The following is a 19397-nucleotide window of genomic DNA, read 5'->3' on the forward strand; positions in this document are numbered from 1 at the left end:
CAGAAAATTAAGGATATTCAGGACTTGAACTTAGCTCTGGACCAAGTAGACCTAATAGACATCTACAGAACTCTCCACCCCAAATCAACAGAATATACATTCTTCTCAGCACCTCATCACACTTATTATAAAATTGACCACATAATTGGAAGTAAAACACTCCTCAGCAAATGCAAACGAATGGAAATCATAACAAACTGTCTCTCAGACCACAGTGCAATCAAATTAGAACTCAAGATTAAGAAACTCACTCAAAACCGCACAACTACATGGAAACTGAACAACCTGCTCCTGAATGACTACTGGGTAAATAACGAAATTAAAGCAGAAATACAGAAGTTCTTTGAAACCAATGAGAACAAAGAAAATGTACCAGAATCTCTGGGACACAGCTAAAGCAATGTTTAGAGGGAAATTTATAGCATGAAATACCCAGAAGAGAAAGTGGGAAAATCTAAAATCAACACCCTAACATCACTATTAAAAGAACTAGAGAAGCAACAGCAAACAAATTCAAAAGCTAGCAGAAGACAAGAAATAACTAAGATCAGAGCAGAACTGAAGGAAAACCCTTCAAAAAGTCAATGAATCCAGGAGCTGTTTTTTAAAAAGACTAACAAAATAGATAGATCACTAGCCAGACTAATATAGAAGAAAGGAGAGAAGAATCAAATAGGCACAATAAAAAACTATAAAGGAGAGATCACCACCGATCCCACAGAAATAGAAACTACCATCAGAGAATACCATAAGCACCTCTACACAAATAAACTAGAAAATCTAAAAGAAACAGATAAATTCCTGGACACATACACCCTCCCAAGACTAAACCAGGAAGAAATCAAATCTCTGAAAAGATCAATAAAAGACCTGAAATTGAGGCAGTAATTAATAGCCAAGCAACCAAAAAAAGCCCAGGACCAGACAGATTCACAGTTGAATTCTACCAGAGGTACAAAAAGGAGCTGGTACCATTCCTTCTGAAAGTATTCCAAACAACAGAAAGAGAAGGAATCCTCCCTAACTCATTTTATGAGGCCAGCATCATCATGATACCAAAACCTGGCAGAGACACAACAAAAAAAGAAATTTCAGGCCAATATCCCTGATGAACATTGATGCAAAAATCCTCAATAAAATACTGGCAAACTGTATTCAGCAGCACATCAAAAAGCGTATCCACCACGATCAGGTCAGCTTCACCCCTGGGATGCAAGGCTGGTTCAACATATGCAAATCAATAAATGCAATCCATCACATAAACAGAACCAATGACAAAAACCACATGATTATTTCAATAGATGCAGAAAAGCTCTTCAATAAAATTCAACACCCCTCCATGCTAAAAACTCTCAATAAACTAGGTATTGATGGAACGTATCTCAAAATAATAAGAGCTGTTTATGACAAACCCACAGCCAATATCATACTCGATGGGCAAAAACTGGAAGCATTCCCTTTGAAAACCAGCACAAGACAAGGATGCCTTCTCTCACCACTCCTATTCAACATAGTATTGGAAGTTCTGACCAGGGCAATCAGACAAGGAAAGAAATAAAGGTTATTCATATAGGAAAAGAGGAAGTGTCTCTGTTTGCAGATGACATGATTGTATATTTAGAAAACGACGGTAGCTCACGCCTGTAATCCCAGTACTTTGGGAGGCCGAGGCGGGCAGATCATGAGGTCAGGAGATTGAGACCATCCTGGCGAACACTGTGAAACCCCGTCTCTACTAAAAATACAAAAAAAAAATTAGCCAGGCATGGTGGTGGGTGCCTGTAGTCCCAGCTACTCAGGAGGCTGAGGCAGGAGAATGGCATGAACCTGGGGGGCGGAGCTTGCAGTGAGCAGAGATCACGCCACTGCACTCCAGCCTGGGCAACAGAGTGAGACTCCATCTCAAAAAAAAAAAAAAGAAAAAACCCCATCGTCTCAGCCCAAAATCTCCTTAAGCTGATAAGCAACTTCAGAAAAGTCTCAGGATACAAAATCAATGTGCAAAAATCACACGCATTCCTATACACTAAAAATAGAGAGCCAAATCATGAGTGAACTCCCATTCACAATTGCTACAAAGAGAATAAAATAACTAGGAATACAACTCATAAAGGATGTGAAGGACCTCTTCAAGGAGAACTACAAACCACTGCTCAAGGAAATAAGAGAGGACACAAACAAGTGGAAAACATTCCATGCTCATGAATAGGAAGAATCAATATTGTGAAAATGGCCATACTGCCCAAAGTAATTTATAGATTCAATGCTATCCCCATCAAGCTACCACTGACTTTCTTCACAGAATTAAAAAAAAAAAAACTACTTTAAATTTCAGATGGAACCAAAAAAGATCCTGCATAGCCAAGACAATCCTAAGCAAAAAGAACAAAGATGGAGGCATCAGGCTACCTGACTTCAAACTATACTATAAGGCCACTGTAACCAAAACAGCATGGTACTGGTGCCAAAACAGATATATAGACCAATGGAAAAGAACAGAGTTCTCAGAAATAATATCACACATCTACAACCATCTGATCTTTAGCAAACCTGGCACAAACAAGCAATGGGGAAAGGATTCCCTATTTTATAAATGGTGTTCAGAAAACTGGCTAGCCAGATGCAGAAAATTGAAACTGGATCCCTTCCTTACAACTTATACAAAAATTAACTCAAGATAGATTAAAGACTTCAAGGTAAGACCTAAAACCATAAAAGCTCTAGAAGAGGGCCATGCACAGTGGCTCACACCTGTAATCCCAGCACCTTGGGAGGCCAAGGCAGGCAGATCACAAGGTCAGGAGATCGAGACCATCCTGGCTAATACGGTAAAAGCCTGTCTCTACTAAAAATACAAAAAAATTATCCAGGTGTGGTGGCGGGCACCTGTAGTCTCAGCTACTTGGGAGGCTGAGGCAGGAGAATGGCATGAACTCGGGAGGTGGAGCTTGCAGTGAGCCAAGATCACGCCACTGCACTCCAGCCTGGGCGACAGAGCAAGACTCCATCTCAAAAACAAAAAAGCCCTAGAAGAAAACCTAGGCAATACCATTCAGGACATAGGCATGCGCAAGGACTTCATGACTAAAACACTAAAAGCAATGGCAACAAAAGACAAAATTGACAAATGGGATCTAATCAAACTAAAGAGCTTTTTCACAGCAAAAGAAACTTATCAGAGTGAACAGGCAGCCTACAGAATGGGAGAAAAAGTTTGCAATGTATCCATCTGACAAAGGGCTAACATCAAGAATCTATAAGGAACTTAAATAAATTTACAAGAAAAAAGCTAAACAACCCCATCAAAAAGTGGGTGAAGGATATGAACAGACACTTCTCAAAAGAAGACATTTATGCTGCCAACAAACATACGAAAAAAAGCTGATCATCACTGGTCATGAGAGAAATGCAACTCAAACCACAATGAGATACAATCTCACACCAGTTAGAATGGTAATCATTAAAAAGTCAGGAAACAACAGATGCTGGAGAGGATGTGGAGAAGTAGGAATGCTTTAACACCGTTGGTGAGAGTGTAAATTAGTTCAACCATTGTGGAAGACAGTGTGGCGATTCCTCAAGGATCTAGAACCAGAAATACCATTTGACCCAGCAATCCCATTACTAGGTATATAGCCAAAGGATTATTTATCATTCTACTATAAAGACACAAGCACACATGTGTTTATTGCAGCACTGTTCACAATAGCAAAGACTTGGAACCAACCCAAATGCCCATCAATGATAGACTGGATAAAGAAAACGTGACACATACACACCATGGAAAACTATGCAGCCACAAAAAAGAATGAGTTCATATCCTTTGCAGGGACATGGATGAAGCTGGAAACCGTCATTCTCAGAAAACTAACACAGGAACAGAAAACCAAACACCGCATGTTCTCACTCATAAGTGGGAGTTGAACAATGAGAACACATGGTCACAGGGAGGGGAACATCACACACCAGGGCCTGTCAGAGGGTGGGGGGCTAGGGGAGGGATAGCGTTAGGAGAAATATCTAATGTAGATGACAGGTTGATGGGTGCAGCAAACCACCATGGCACGTGTATATCTATAACAAACCCGCACATTCTGCACATGTATCCCAGAACTTAATGTATAATAAAAAATAAGAAGTAAATAAAAATGGGCAAAGAAAAAAACAACAAGAAAACACACATGAACACATTTGCATTTTAGCAGAAGTTCCTTTATCCTATTACAGAATTTTCCAGAAAGACATCAGGCATATAGTTTAGCTTCTCAACAAATTAATGTTATCCTTTCCTGCAGTAGGATTCAATATTAAGTTTGATGATAACCTGGCTTATAAAGATAATAAAACTGGATCACAGAAAAACTTCACTGATCACAGCAGATAAACCTGGGTTTTAATCTCTGGTTTGCCACTATCATATATGTGTCACGTTGGGTAGTTTATTAAATTGTGCCATACCTCAGATTTTAGAACTGCAAACTGGCCTTATGAATTTATTTCTATATAACTTATAATCATTTTGGGAGAATAAGATAACATATTTGGAACAATATGTCTCTCTTTCAAGTCTTCTCATGTCGCCTTCTCAGTAAGGCCTCTGTGATCACACTTGCCCACCAAAACGCACGGTCCCTCTTTCTTTGCTCTACTTTTCTTTTTCCCATAGCACTTGCAGAATTTATTTCTTTATTAGGTTTCTTGTTTACTGTCTGTCTCCCCTAACTAGAAAATGAATCCCATGAGCTCAGCAATCTGTCTATTTTGTTTATTGATGTATCTCAGGCACGTAGAACATAGGGTCTGGCTCACAGTAGATGATCAATAAATAGCTGGTGGATGAATGAGTACACATGGCAGATGCGTGCCTAATTAAGATCTATTACCAGGGAAAGATTAATTTGAAGCAATATATAATAATAATATTAATTTAATGATATTAACACCCAAAGCTTACATATCAACTAAATGCTATTGAGCACTTACTATACACTAAATACACTCTAAGTGTTTTACATGAATAATCTCATGTAATATTCATGGCAACCCCATGAGGTTGATCATCTATTTTTACCCCCATCTTATAGTCCAGGTTACTAAGTGATTTGTCCAAAGTCACAAGCAAGAAAGTTATGGAGCAAGATTTAATGCCACATAAGTGTGTTCCAGAGACCACACTCTTAACTGTAGGGTGTAGATACCTTCACCCTTTTGGCACTGGGCACTCTTTCGGATTGTCTCCCTCTCATTGGACACAAGCCCCCTGTGGTTTAGCGATTCAGTCTTCAGTTTCTTTTCTGGCCATTTGTTACTGTAGTTTCATTAGTGCTTCTAATGATCAGTCCGTCTGAGATCATAATGTATTTCTTTTCGAAAGCTGTACATTCAAGATAACAGAGGGTACCCTGAGTCAGAGATTAGGTGAGACAAAAGATCTAACAGGGGGACACCAAAAAGGTCAGATTGACCAGTCCACAGAGTGTTGACTGACACAAAGTTAAGGCCAGAGGTGAAAGTAGAGTCCCTAAATTGGCAAGAGACAGAAAGACAATCTGAAGTCCACTATTCAGGGTGGGAGCAGGGTGTTCCTATGATCACTTGAAAAGGGACCTGGGAAAGTTCTAGGTCTAGCTCCCTGCTGTGAAATAGAAATGAAGCATGCATTTCACTCACAGGAGTATAAGCGGACTTTTAAGAATTAATAAACACAAATACTCAAAGCAGAAGATATTATCTTCTAGTTAATATGAATTAGTAGTTGCAAAACTATCACAGTTAATTTTTGCTAATTTTCCTTCTCTACTAAAGAAATTTACTGGCATTCATTATTCAGCCATAATGTAAAATATCTGAGCACGTGAATAATTAGAAATATGCCCTCAAAGGCTAGAGCAATGTGTGATTGTAAGATTTATTAATGCCTATATTCCATGAACTATATTTAGAAATCAGTAGAGATGGCATTACATGTTAAAAGCAGCATCTATTCGATTGACCTGACTTGTGCAGCTTCCTTTAAGGTCACTGGAAGTTATGCAGACCATAAATGTTCTCTGGTTCCTGGTTCCATCAGGAGAACTTTAATATGTTAGGATGTAATTCAGGCCTATGTTTTAAAGCTTGGTGAAATACGCTGTGATGAAATGAATGTCTCTTACTTTCCCATTCCGAAGGGCTTTGTCGACAAACAATTCAACTACGGAATACAGAAGGAGGCAGCTCATTAAGAGATGGGCAGGTGGAGAGTGAATGTTTTACTATTAAGTCATTAAAGTCAGCCATGACTTAACCACGGAAGTTAAAGAAAATTTATGCAAAAAGCAAGCTCATTTCACACTTCCATAAACAATTTGTAGCTCAAACCTTAGCATGAGCTTCCTGAGGTTGCGCAGATAGCATCAGGTGTAGCTTTCGTATTAAGCACTGGCAGGGCATTATCTGGACAATGAATTCAGCAAAACCTTGTGAATTTATAGGTTTGAAATAAAGGAAATAAAAAATTTCAAGTCCAGAAAATCACTAACAGCCATAAACCAGTTAATATCTATCATCTGCATTCGGAAGAAAGAATGTGCTGCCTTTGGCCTCAGGATATTTAATTGGAATTTGAATTCTTTCTTCTAAGTGATTGGAAAAAGACTACTGTGTGACTTGGATAGAGAAACATAATGGGAAGGTACTTAAGTCCCTCCACTACTGCAAAAAAAGAGATGATAAATGAAGTGATTTTTAAATGAACATCCTTTGCTGCTCATAGATGCCCGAGTTACTGTGTTCGAAAGGACTCGGAGTGGAGCAGGTGGGTGTGCCAAGTGCTTTTTTAAGGAATTAAGGAAGATATTTTAGGGGAAAGAGATACCTGGAATTTATTTACTCAGGGTCCAGTTTGTGCCAAGCGCCGTGCTTGGTACTTGACATATAGTCCCTCGTCCGATTTTTGTAGTCGTCCATTGAGGGAAGCATTGGTGACAGCAAACATTCTGTAGTCTGTGCAGATACAGAGGCTGGGCACTGATTGCATGCTGGGAGCAGTGGTGAGCTTAACCAGGGACAAGCCCTGCCTTCATATAGAGGTAGGCATTGTGCCAAGCATTTTACTTGGATCATCTGAATTAATCCTCACCATAAGGCTATGAGGCAGGTATCATTGTTATTATTCCCGTTTTACAGGTCAGACCATGCAGCTGGTTAGTGGTGGAGCTGGGATTGGAACCCAGGCAGTCTGTATCCAGAGTCCCTGCTCTTAATCACGATGTTATATCGCCCCCCAACACATGCGCACAAACACACTTTTGTTTTTTTTTAATTATTCCTTCTTTTAGATTGTTCACTTGCTAAATTGGTTAACAAGGCTTCTTTCATCATGAGGATCATAAAATTAGTTACCCACCCCCGTCCCCTGCTCAAAAGACTAAAGGACCTTGGGAAGTAATGATGAAGAAGTTACACGGGACAAGACAAATGCCTCCTTCATGGTACAGAAAGGGCGGGTCTCATGAAGAAATGTCACGGGAAGTTCAGGTTGTCCAGGGAGAGGAATATGTGGGCTTATTGCCTCTGCTACAAATGTTTCTGACCTGGCCTTGCCTGCAAGAGAAAAGGGAAGGAAGACTGACAAGGGAAGCTTAACCTTCACGAGCTTGATAAGAGCAGTGAGGAGTCCCGGGGCGCTTCATCCTTTGATCCCAGTCAGAGGGGATCACATCATCCCACTTCCCACAGACAGTTTCATTTCTGACCAGACCATTGTCTTCCAGGGAAGACTAGTATATCCCGAGGGGAGGAAATAAATGCTGTCTCCTCATTTTTGGCAATGGAAATATGCAAGACTGGGAAGCATGTAGGGAAATTCAATCTAATTCAGTAAATATTTGCATCACTACTATGGCTGGGCACTCTTAGTCAATATAGTAGTATCAGGCTCTTAATCAATATAGTAGGTTCTTAGTAAATATAGGCTCTCAGTCAATATAGTAATTTATCTGCAAATGCTATCATTGCATAGACTTCACAGTTTCCGTGGCCAAATAAGTTTGCAAAATATCAGGTAAAACATTAAAAAAAGGCTTTTTGCTAGAGTACTCTTGAAGCCTTCAGGCTAACATGCACCATGACTGCCTAAAAGAGGAATGTAACATTTTGTGCAAATGCAGTTGATGACAGGAGCTTTTTATAGATCATTTTGTGGCATTGCAGTTTGATGCAACATATTTGGGCATGAGGTCTTTATTAGGTCTCAGTAACAACGTGAATGATGGATGTTACCCTCATGAATAGAAGAGCCCCAAAAGTGATTCTTGGCTTTTAGGGATATCTGTTTACAAACTGTTCAGTTCCAAATACTAACCCTTGTAATTACAGGAGTTTTTCTCACGATGTATTGAGAAGGCTGGCTACCTCTCTGTGATTTTCAGACACAGAGGAGAGGAGTACTGGAGGCCTCTCAGAGTCTGTTTGTCTTAGAGTCAGTGAATGATTTCAGGGCTTTACGCTATGAAAAAAGCATCTCCAGATAAGGGGTCCTAAGACAGGAGAAATATTTGCACTGCTTTCCATTATTACAATCACAAGCTGGAGTTGTGATTATAATATTCTACCTTAGCACAGAAAACAAAAGTTGGGAACAGCTTCTAGAGTACACAGAAGGGAAGTCTCCAGAATGACAGTCCAGCGATAAGAGGACTGAGCCCAGAATAGGGCCTTGTCCTAGTTTTAAACAGTGTACCAAGGGCAACAAGAAAATGGGCACCACTCTCAAAAGTGAGATTAAAAAGCTGCCCTCAGGTATTGGTGAGTGTAACAGAAGACAAGGTCTTTGAAGGAGTCCTCCAAGTCTCCCCAGGGGAGGTTAGAGGAGGTTGGGAAGCAATGGTATGCTGGAACTAGCTTGTACTCCTGAGGGCTGATTAATGAATTTGCAAGAATTCTGCAAGCCAGGTATTAAACACAGCCATTATTAAAAAATTAAATTATATAACTATACAATTAAATAAAGCATATTTTAAAATAAAGATAATAAATACTCAAAAGTTGACATTTCCTAATTATTTTACAATTATCTATCCTCAAGCTTATTTACATCCATTATGTGTGTATGATAGAAATGTTATATAATGCTGTGTTACTGCCCATCTTTCCCCACCTCCGGATTCAGTGACATTATGCTGGTAGCCCAGAATCTGGTATGGTGGAGATACTTACAACGTGAAAATTGGCAAATGCTACAGATCAAAACTTTTCTTTTCCTTTCTGTTTTTTTGTTTAATTGGACAGCCAGTTAAACACTCACTAACACTCTTTTTTATGTAAAGCTGGTTTCTTTTTAAACTTAAAAAATGTTTTTAATTGACAAATAAAATTGTAGTACTTATGGGGTACAATGTGATGTTTTGATGATAATATGTATATATTGTAGAATGGCTAAATCAAGCTAATTAACATGTATATTGCCTCACATAGCACTTTTTCATAGTGAGAACACTTAAAAATCTCTCTCAGTAATTTTCAAGTGTATGTCATTATTAACTATACAACATGGAGTAAAATAGATCTCTTGAACTTATTTTTCTCCCTAGCTGAAATTTTGTGTCCTTTGACCAGCATCTACCCAGTACCATACCCCACCACCAGCCCCTGATAACCAACATTCTCTTCTCTGCTTCTGTGAGTTTGACTTTTTAGGATTCTGCATATAAGTGAGATGGGCAGTATTTGTCTTTCTGCACCAACACTTTTAATGGGAAGTGACATTTACTGAATGCTGAGCCCTGAGATAACTGCTTTCCGTAATTAACTCCTTTCAATCTTATCGATTCCTAGGAGCTAGTATCTTAGGTTTACTCCAAAGGAAAGGATGGAGATGTGGTTTTCTTCTTTGTTAATCCTAATATTCTGCTTCTGCAGACCAAAGAGCTGTAGTAATTCACATGCGATGAACAGATATTCAAGGATACACTTTTTTTAGTGACCAGCACCTGCCATCTCTAAGTCCCAGGTAATAATAGATGCCGTTGGTGTCCTGTCCATATCCCTCAGGAGGAAATTACAATTCATCCATGGGCTGTTTACCCTTGAAAATGAATGGGCCCAGGAACAATCCATAATACAAAAGAAATATGCATTATGGATTGGAACCAAGCAGATCTGGGTAGCACAAGTATGTTAAACCAAGCAGTGGCCCAGACCCATGTCACCTAGTTATGTTGCCCCAATGCCTCTCTCTCAGCTTACAGTTATGATATTATCCAGGACGCCCTACAAACAACTAAGGAGAAAAAAATTCAAGCCTCATTCATAGATGGATCAGATCAATAATATGCAAGCCAAACATTCGCTGTAGCTCCACTGCTTCCCTATTGCTCCACTCAGTGTGACCCTGGAAGACAGTGATGGGGGAGGGAGTGGCATCCCAATGCGCAGATTTTTAAGAAGTGCTCCTGGCTATCAACTTTGCATGGAATGCAAACTGAATTAATTGAGTTTAGTTTCAGGCCCACGTTCTTTGTGTGATCTTTCAGGTCCCACCATAGGTAATTACAAGGCTTTGCCTGGCAAGCTTCACCCCTCACACCAAACTTAGCACACAGCCACAGCTTTTCAGTTTCCTGGAGGGAGTTGCAGTCAAGGACTCATTCATCCCCTGCGGGCTATACACAAATGAATACTTACAGTCCTAGTGCAGGTGTCACCATTTGTAGGCCTCCTCATCAGGGGCCCTTAACTAAGGAACTTTTCTCCACTTTGACTCAGTACTTCTTTATACTTAGCCCTTCTCCTTAGATGAGGAGATGTGATGGCAAACAGTAAGGGGCTCTAGAATGTGTGATAAAGAGCTGACATATGTCAAATATGGACCCAGGTCCAACTTCAGCATTAGGGACTATACCTTATCCACTGGCCCTTCTGTGGTAGGTCTCTTTTCAGAAACTGTGATTGGCTAATACCTTTAAGAGTCTTTGACAGCACTGAAGTAAACTCTGAACACTGATCAAGCTGCAGTAATGATGTAATTGTGTTTTAGGATGGGGTCCAGGATAATGAATGAGGATGGTCCTTGAAGGCCTTACTGTGGGTCTTGTGAAAGAGAGCTAGGTCTTCCTCTTCCATAGTGGGATTCAGTAGGCATCACTTAATTCTGAAAGCCCAAAGCTATTACATTGGCATGTTAGGAGAGATTTGGATGCAAATAACCAAAGAATAAGCTGAAGCACTGAAGATTTTTCTGGAAGTTATAAATGAGGGGTACCTGGGACACAACTGTTGTTGGTAGCAAAATTTGTTGAAATGCTTGTCTCCTTAAATTGGATGCACATTTAATTTTGAGTAAAATTTTTAAAAGGAATCAGCGATGGGATAGAGGGAACTTAATGTGGGGTGTGTGTGTAACTGAGCAGCTAAGGGCTTGAGTGTAGCAGACGCTATCATACCCCACTTTTATCCCCTTGACACTCCATTCTTGTGAGTACAAAAGGCCCTTTACTAGAAACATCTGCAACTATGAACCTGAGGGCTTGCCTGGACACAAGGAGATGCCCAGCTCGTACATAGGTGTTTCACAGTGGGCAGGCCTATGAAAGCCTACCCCAAAGTCTGAGGAAGCTGAGAGGCTGAAGAAAGAGGCTGATAAATACAGTTTCTTAGAAAGAAACATTTAAAAGGACTTACAAACAGAAGCCATGTTTGTGTCTCAGGCCACCGCAAGACAAGATGGTGGATCCCCGCACCATTACCCGCGAGACCAAAGGCTTATATACCACAGGGAGAAAATTGGTTCAGCACAGATTTGTAGGACAATTGAAGTATGATAACATCAAAGTTATTTGACCTAAGGGAAGGATTTATGGTACTTGCTCTTACACAAGGAACAATAGATAAACTGGAAATTTTAGAGGCCTTTCCAGAATGTTGGTCAATCAGAAGCCAATGTGGCAGATTAGCTTCCAAGATGGATTTGCTTCAGCCTTCACAATGGGTCAGACTGGAAGAGACAGGGAGATGCCCCAAAGTGGTAGAAAGGGATCTAGACAGGACACTGACTTTATTCACTGACGTTACTCCTGGGAGATGATCCCCCAAAGCACCAAGAGGCAAAGGGGGAAATGACAGTGGAAGGAGCTTCCCCTGCTGTGGACAACAGGAGCACAGTCCTATGAGGGACTTCTGGGAGATGATGCACACAGCCTCAGAGTTATGGAGATAACTCCCAGGACACTGTGACATTACCATTGCTAGGACTTCACCTGGTGAACTGGAAAAGTTGCAGGCAGAAGGGATGCACTGGTGCTTGTGAGAGACTTAGGGGAGAAGGTGAATATGAAGACCCAGGGATCGGTTGGTAGTTGCTGAGTGTTCTTTATGCATTAAGAGGAAAATGACAGATTCCGCTCAGCCAGTTATCAATTTAAGTCCCAACCTGAAGGTCAAAAGCTTCATGGCAGCATATAGAGGGACCTGCATCTCCTGTAGTTAGCGAATAGATCCAGGACTAGATTGTCAGCAAAACTTCAGAGAAGGCTGAATCTACAGCCTTGGCAAGTCTCTTATACCAAAATCAAGTCCCTGATAAGGAAGAAGTGGATCATGAAATGTGGAGGAAGGATAACTAGGTGGATGTGTTCAACTGCCCCCTTGTAGAATATCCACTGCCTCTTTACCAAAAGATAGCACCTTCCCCCTTCCCTGAAGACTGTGCAGAGGTCTCAGCTGAGGTGGCTTTATGCCCTGCGAGATGATACTTGATTTCTTTAGATTTGCTGTCATCTCCTCCCTTGGCTACTAGATTAATAACTCAGGTCAAATCTCAGCATGGCCTGATTAGGAAAGTACTGGTCCTGATATGGAAGGAATAATCCATTCAGCTAAGAAAGAGCAATCAAAATAGGAGGACATGCCTGGGAATATATCTTGAACTGGTGCTTGACCAAGGGAGATAGAATATGAGGCTGGATAAGAGAGTAGATTTGTGGGGGCATATTCTCAGGGCATAAGATTTAGTGCCTTAATATACTGCTGGGATGGTTACTAGATGCTCAGAAAAACTATGTTCCACAACTTTATGTTTTGTGAGTGTGGAAGCCCTGGTTCTCAGGGAGGAGACATTTCCATCAGAACACAGGAAGAAGCCCACTAACCCTAAAGCTGTTGATGCTGCCTGGTCATTTAGGGCTCTTCATGCTAATTGACCAGCAGGTAAAAAGAGTTACCATACTGGCAGAGGTAACTGACCGCAACCATCCTTAGGAGCTAGGGTTGCTGCTACATAAGAGGGGCAGAGAGGAGTCTGGTCAGAACTCCATGTTAACTATAAATGAGCAATTACAACAACTGCAGCCTAAGTCGTAGAAACCAAGACCCCAGGTGAGCAGACTAAACCATCAGAAGTTACCTTCTAGAACCAACAGTAGGGGACACAGATGATAAATGCTCATTATGGCCTCTGGACTGCCACAGCAATGAGAATTGTAGTTCTCCCATAACCCTCCTCTTAGAAGTTTTTCCCCAGAAGTTTTTACAACCATCATTCATCTTGAAGAATCCGTGACAGGATACAAGCGGATCTGATGAATCTGAGCAACACAAGGGGTGGGCTGTAGCGGATAATGTCAGCACCTTCCCACATCTCCCCAAACCTGTCTTTATCATTTTTAGGTATGCCTGTCATCAGTCTGTTTAACTTCCAAAGCTAGCACATAGAACTCTTTCTTGGAGAACTGCCCTCAGATTCCCATAGCACACAGAAAGACCCAGAGGAACCTGGAAATTTAACTCCCCTGGGTAGCCCTTAACCACTGTCTGACATCAACATGGGATGACAGACTCAGCTCCCTTACTTTGGGCTGGGGCGATTCTGAGGCATGACTTTCCCTCCGAAATTTTCTTGGAGGATCAGGTTAAATTTCCCCTTTGTGAGACCTTGCCTAAGACTGCTGTCCTGCTTGGTGTCCTCTTTCCCTGTCCTGCTTCTTCTACTGCCTTACTTGCTTCCTATAGGAGCACTTCTTTAATCAATCACTGGTTCTCAAATCCTAGTTTTGGAATCAGCTTCTAGAGGAGCCCAATCTAAGACACCTGCCAATATATACTTAACAGCATCACTTCAATTATCAACCCATAAAAATGTCCTCTTAAATTAAGCTTCATCACTCAAGGAAGCATCGCAGGTATTTTTCCAGGGGTAAACAGACTTTTAAAGAGCTAGTTGTTATTTCATATTTTACAGATGAGGAAATTGAAGATCAGAGAAGTTAAACTATCATGCCATGGTCACATATAACTAGAAAATAATGGTGTTTATAGTCAAGCTACATTTTATTTTTCTTTAGAATGCATGCTTCTCAACTTCACCACATGGCCTAGAAAGGAGAACAGTATACTCTTCATGTCCTGAGAAGATAATGACCTAACTCTGGTAGAAGTAGTCATGAAAAGGAAGCGGTGGATATAAGCATGTCTCAAAGAAGGGAAGCCATCTGATTAGCTGTGGAGTAAGAAGCAAGGGATTAAGAAAAGTCACCTATGATACTTTATCTTCCAGCCTGGGAGATTGGAAAGTTGAGAGAGGAAGCTTATGTAGATGCACATGAGGGAAGAGCCAGAAAAGGGCACAGAGCCAGGTAGAGTAGAGGCGTAATATGTCTGTACTTGATCTCATCTCTAGGTTTAGAAGCTTTTGGAAAAGAATAATTTTGCCCATTTATGTGCAAATCTCCAGCATCCATTCTTATACCAATCATGTCTGGTAATTACAGAGATGTGATTTGCATTAGGGCCAGATGCAGGGATCTATTCACACAAAGAAGACACCTGATAATTACAAGAGTTCAAATGCAGCCAATCAGTGAATACAGACTGGAGAAAGCAACAATTGCCAATGGAAAGCTTGCCAAAACAGACTAGTCTGGCTGAGAGAAGAAGAAAAAGCCTTTTATTTATAAAAAGTATAAAATAAATTGCACCCCTTTTTTTCTCTACCTTTCATAGAAAGATTGTCCTGAAAGGCAGACTCCCTCTTTTGATGAGATTCTGGAAAGACAAAATAGCTGATTAGCCCCAGCATTTGAGAAAAAAGATTTGTCGAAATTATTTTTAGAAAATTAGCACCAAGGCCAAACAGTCTCCCTTTCTGCATTTTCATGATCTCTGCATTTATTTTCATGGCCTCTCCTTTACCTCCTGCCCATTACTCTACAAATCTCTAGGCTCCTTCTATCATCTTCTAGTTTTCACAGACTGAAACCAGACTGCTCTTTCTAAATCCAAGACCTGGTGATGACGCTTTTCCTTCCCCATACTTCCTCGGAATCCTTCAATGGCAGCCCATCCCCACCTGAATAACCTAAACTCCTCCCTCCAGAGAGACCCAAGTCAGGCTTTTCATAGGTTATGAAAAATGACCAACAGGGCCAGGCATGGTGATTCACGCCTGTTATCCCAGCACTTTGGGAGGCCGAGGCAGGCGGATCACCTGAGGTTAGGAGTCTGAGGCCAGCCTGGCTAACGTGGTGAAACCCCGTTGTAAAAACACAAAAATTAGCCGTGCATGGTGATGGGCGCCTGTAACCCCAGCTACTGGGGAGGCTAAGGCAGGAAAATTGCTTGAACCAGAGAGGCAGAGGTTGCAGTGAGCCAAGATCACGCCACTGCACTTTAGCCCGGGTGACAGAGTGAGACTCTGTTTCAAAAAACGAATAGAAAAAAGAAAATGACCAGCAGTCCTTTCTCTCATGGGCTTCTAGATTTTTTAATTCTGTGGGCTAGAAAGTTTAAAATTAACGAAGAGTGATTTATAATGCAACTGTCTATTACCACCCTTATCCCATAGAAGAAAACATTTTAACACCTAAAGAGTAGAAAAAGTAAAACTAAAATAAAAGTCCTTTAGGTTCCCCTAAAGCTTCTGTGTCTTAGAGAGAACACTGGCTGACGCTATTTGGTTGTAATACAGTTCTTTGAAATAGGTATTTGCTATTTAAGGAACAGGGAACTATTTTTGTTGTTTGTCGCCGTTGCTGTTGTTTTCTCCTTGGGGCATTCTGAGTGCCTGGAAGCACTTGATTTGCTTGTGCAGTCCAGCCCATAAATGCCTGGTCATTCTCAGTGTGATCCTGCATCCCAGCCCCTGTCGCCTGACTCCGCAATGAGTCAGCCAGCCCCAGAAGAGGGAGGGCAGCGAGAGACACACACCCAGCCTGTGCTGTTGCCGCTGCCCCCGAGGTGACTTGATGATAACTCCTGCAACTCCCCCAATAGAGGAGAAATGACTCTCTTTTCTTCAGGCCGTGAGACTTCTCCACACCCACTTCTCTCTCTTCTTGCCCAGCCTGCTTAGAATACGGAGAGGCTGGAACTATTAAAGTCTCTTCTTTGGCTAAGGATCCTTCCTTTTCTCTCCAGTGGGTGGTCTCAGGAGGAAGACAGGCAGCAATAGAGATTGTGTGCAAGCCATAGTCTGTGTTTCTGTCTAAATATCTCTAGAGGAACAACTAGCTGCTCCGTCCCTAGAACCACATAATAAGTTTGTTTTGTTTTGTTTTGTTGTTGAGATGGAGTCTCGCTCTGTCGCCCAGGCTGGAGTGCAGTGGTGCGATCTCGGCTCACTGCAAGCTCCGCCTCCCGGGTTCACGCCATTCTCCTGCCTCAGCCTCTCTGAGTAGCTGGGACTACAGGCGCCCGCCACCACGCCTGCCTAATTTTTTTTTTTTTTTTTAGTAGAGACAGGATTTCACTGTGTTAGCCGGGATGGTCTCTATCTCCTGACCTGTGATCCGCCCGCCTCGGCCTCTCTAAGTGCTGGGATTACAGGCGTGAGCCACGCCGCCCGGCCGTAATGAGCTCTTAATTAGAATAATACTCATCGAATCTGAGTTGGATATTAAAAAAGTAAAGAGAAATGGGGGCTGCTGGATGGAAAGTGAGTGAAGAGGTCAGGAAATGTGAGATACCTAAGGGATTGAAGAACAAGGCCGTCAGGTGTATCCAGAGTAGAGAGCTGCCAGGATGGAAGGATATGGCAGAAGGTGATTTGTTTGAATGTAAGTTTCCAAAGTGTTCCAGCTATTTATTGCTGCATTACAAAGTATGCTGAAACTTGGTGACTTAAAGCAATACCCACTTTAACATATCTCATGCTTTTGTGGGTCATGAATTCAGGCAGGGCTCAGCAGGGCATTTCTTCTGAATGATGTAGCTAATCATTTATTTTCTTTTATGTACTATGTAAACTTACTACTCAGATTTAAGGAAAATAATATTCAAATTAATTTTTTAAGCACAGTTTTTGGGCTTATATTAATGGACTGTGATGACTAATTTATACCTTGTGGAATTTATCTCCATTTAATGAATTCTCTCGAAGACTGGGATGACTCAATTAACATTCTTAATATTCTTTAAAAATATGTTTTAGGCCATTATATAAAATTGTGTTATTTATGGACACAGTGGCTCACGCCTGTGATCCCAGTGCTTTGGGAGGCCGAGGCAGGCAGATCACATGAGGTCAGGAATTTGAGACCAGCCTGGCCAACATGGTGAAACCCCGTCTCTACTAAGAATACAAAAATTAGCTGGGCATGGTGGCGGGCACCTATAATCCTAGCTACTCGGGAGGCTGAGGCACAAGAATTGCTTGAACCCTGGAGGCAGAGGTTGCAGTGAGCTGAGATCGCACCACTGTACACCAGCCTGGGCGACAGAGTGAGATTTTGTGTAAAAAAAAAAAAAAAATTGTCTTGTTTCTTAGTATGTGTATGTCTTCAACTTCATTCCCTATACTACTTATATGACCTACCCAATAGGATACTGGTGTACTCTGTCTCTTGAAAAAATATGGGTATATGAAAACCTCACCACATCTAATTCTTTTAGACATGAGGAAAAATTATATATATAAATCTGTAAAGTAAACAAGTTCAACCCAATAAATGAGTCTTAAATAGTACTGGCTGTGAAACTTAATTTCCCCATTTTTCAGATGAGCAAAAGTTCAGGGTCAGAGAAGAGATGATTTGCCCATGATCATACAGATAAGAAGTGATAGAGCTAATATCCAAATATACGGCCTCCTACTCTAGGCTTAGTGCTGTTGAGAGAAAAGACACAGAAATGGGAAAGCGCTTGTAATCCAGATGTGGTCAATAAACATGAAATCATTCAGGAAGTAAAGTCACAGAGTACAAAGTATGTTTAATGACATTCTTGGTATTAGCAAGGGATCCCTTTCAGGGTCTTCTTTAAAGACTTAAAATATGACGTTATGTAGAGAAAATAATATACACTTGATTATTTTAAAGAAAAATTTATACTAGATTGTGTTATAGAACATCTACATTTATGGAAGGGCTACATTACAGCCCAAAATTATAACCTCCAGAGAGGACATGTTCAATTTTAGTTTGCATAATCTTTTCCCAACAACCCACAGATTTGTCTATTCTATACATTTGCTAGGGCTGCTGTAACCAGAAACTGAGTACCACAAACTGAGTGGCTTAAACAACAAATTTATAGTGTCACAGTTCTTGAGGTTACAAGTCCTAGATTAATATATTGGCAGGATTGGCTTCTCCTGAGGGGCGTGAGGGAGAATCTGTTCCGTGCCTTTTTCCTAGCTTCTGGTGGCTTGCGGGCAATCTTTGATGTTCCTTGGCTTCTGCTGTATCTCCCTGATCTCTCCCTTCATCTCCACATAGCATTTTTTCTGTGTGTCTCTGTGTCCAATTCTCCTCCTTTTCATAAAAACACCAGTCATGTTGTATTGGGGTTTCATCCTACTCCAGTATGACCTCTTCTTAACTAATTATATCTGCAACAACTCTACCTCCAAACGTGGTCACATTTTGAGGTTCTGGGGATTAACACTTCAACATGTGAAATTTGGGGGCATACAATTCAACCCATAACACCTCTGATAATATGTTCTAAAAAGAATACTGATCATAGGACAAAGAAAGGTTGACATCAATTTTTTTTTTTTTTTTTGGAGCAATAGGTCTCGCTATGTTACCCAGGCTAGTCTCAAACTCCTGGGCTCAAGTGATCCCCCTGCCTTGACCTCCCAAAGTGCTGAGATTATAGGCACAAACCACCACACCTGGCCTAAAGTCAATTTTTAAACAAACTTAGTCTCATTAAATCTAATGCTTTTTAAATAAAGCCTACAATATCTGTACTCTACCAATTCAATTACTAGGAAGAGCATCAGTCACATTAAAAACTAAGAATCCTAGGAATATAGGAGGACTCAGCAGAGAAGCTATATGACAAAGAAAATTCCATTAATGTCATTAGAAAATGCTAAGTTGACTCTTTGGCACTTAAGTGCTTCCTGAACTAAATAAAGTGTTTTATTCCCTCATTTATCAAGCACGTGTTATGGGCCAGCTTTGGGGCACACAGTAGTA

The sequence above is a fragment of the Hylobates moloch genome, unplaced genomic scaffold (genome assembly GCF_009828535.3).
Source record: "Hylobates moloch isolate HMO894 unplaced genomic scaffold, HMol_V3 SCAFFOLD_10, whole genome shotgun sequence".
Classification (NCBI taxonomy): domain Eukaryota; kingdom Metazoa; phylum Chordata; class Mammalia; order Primates; family Hylobatidae; genus Hylobates; species Hylobates moloch.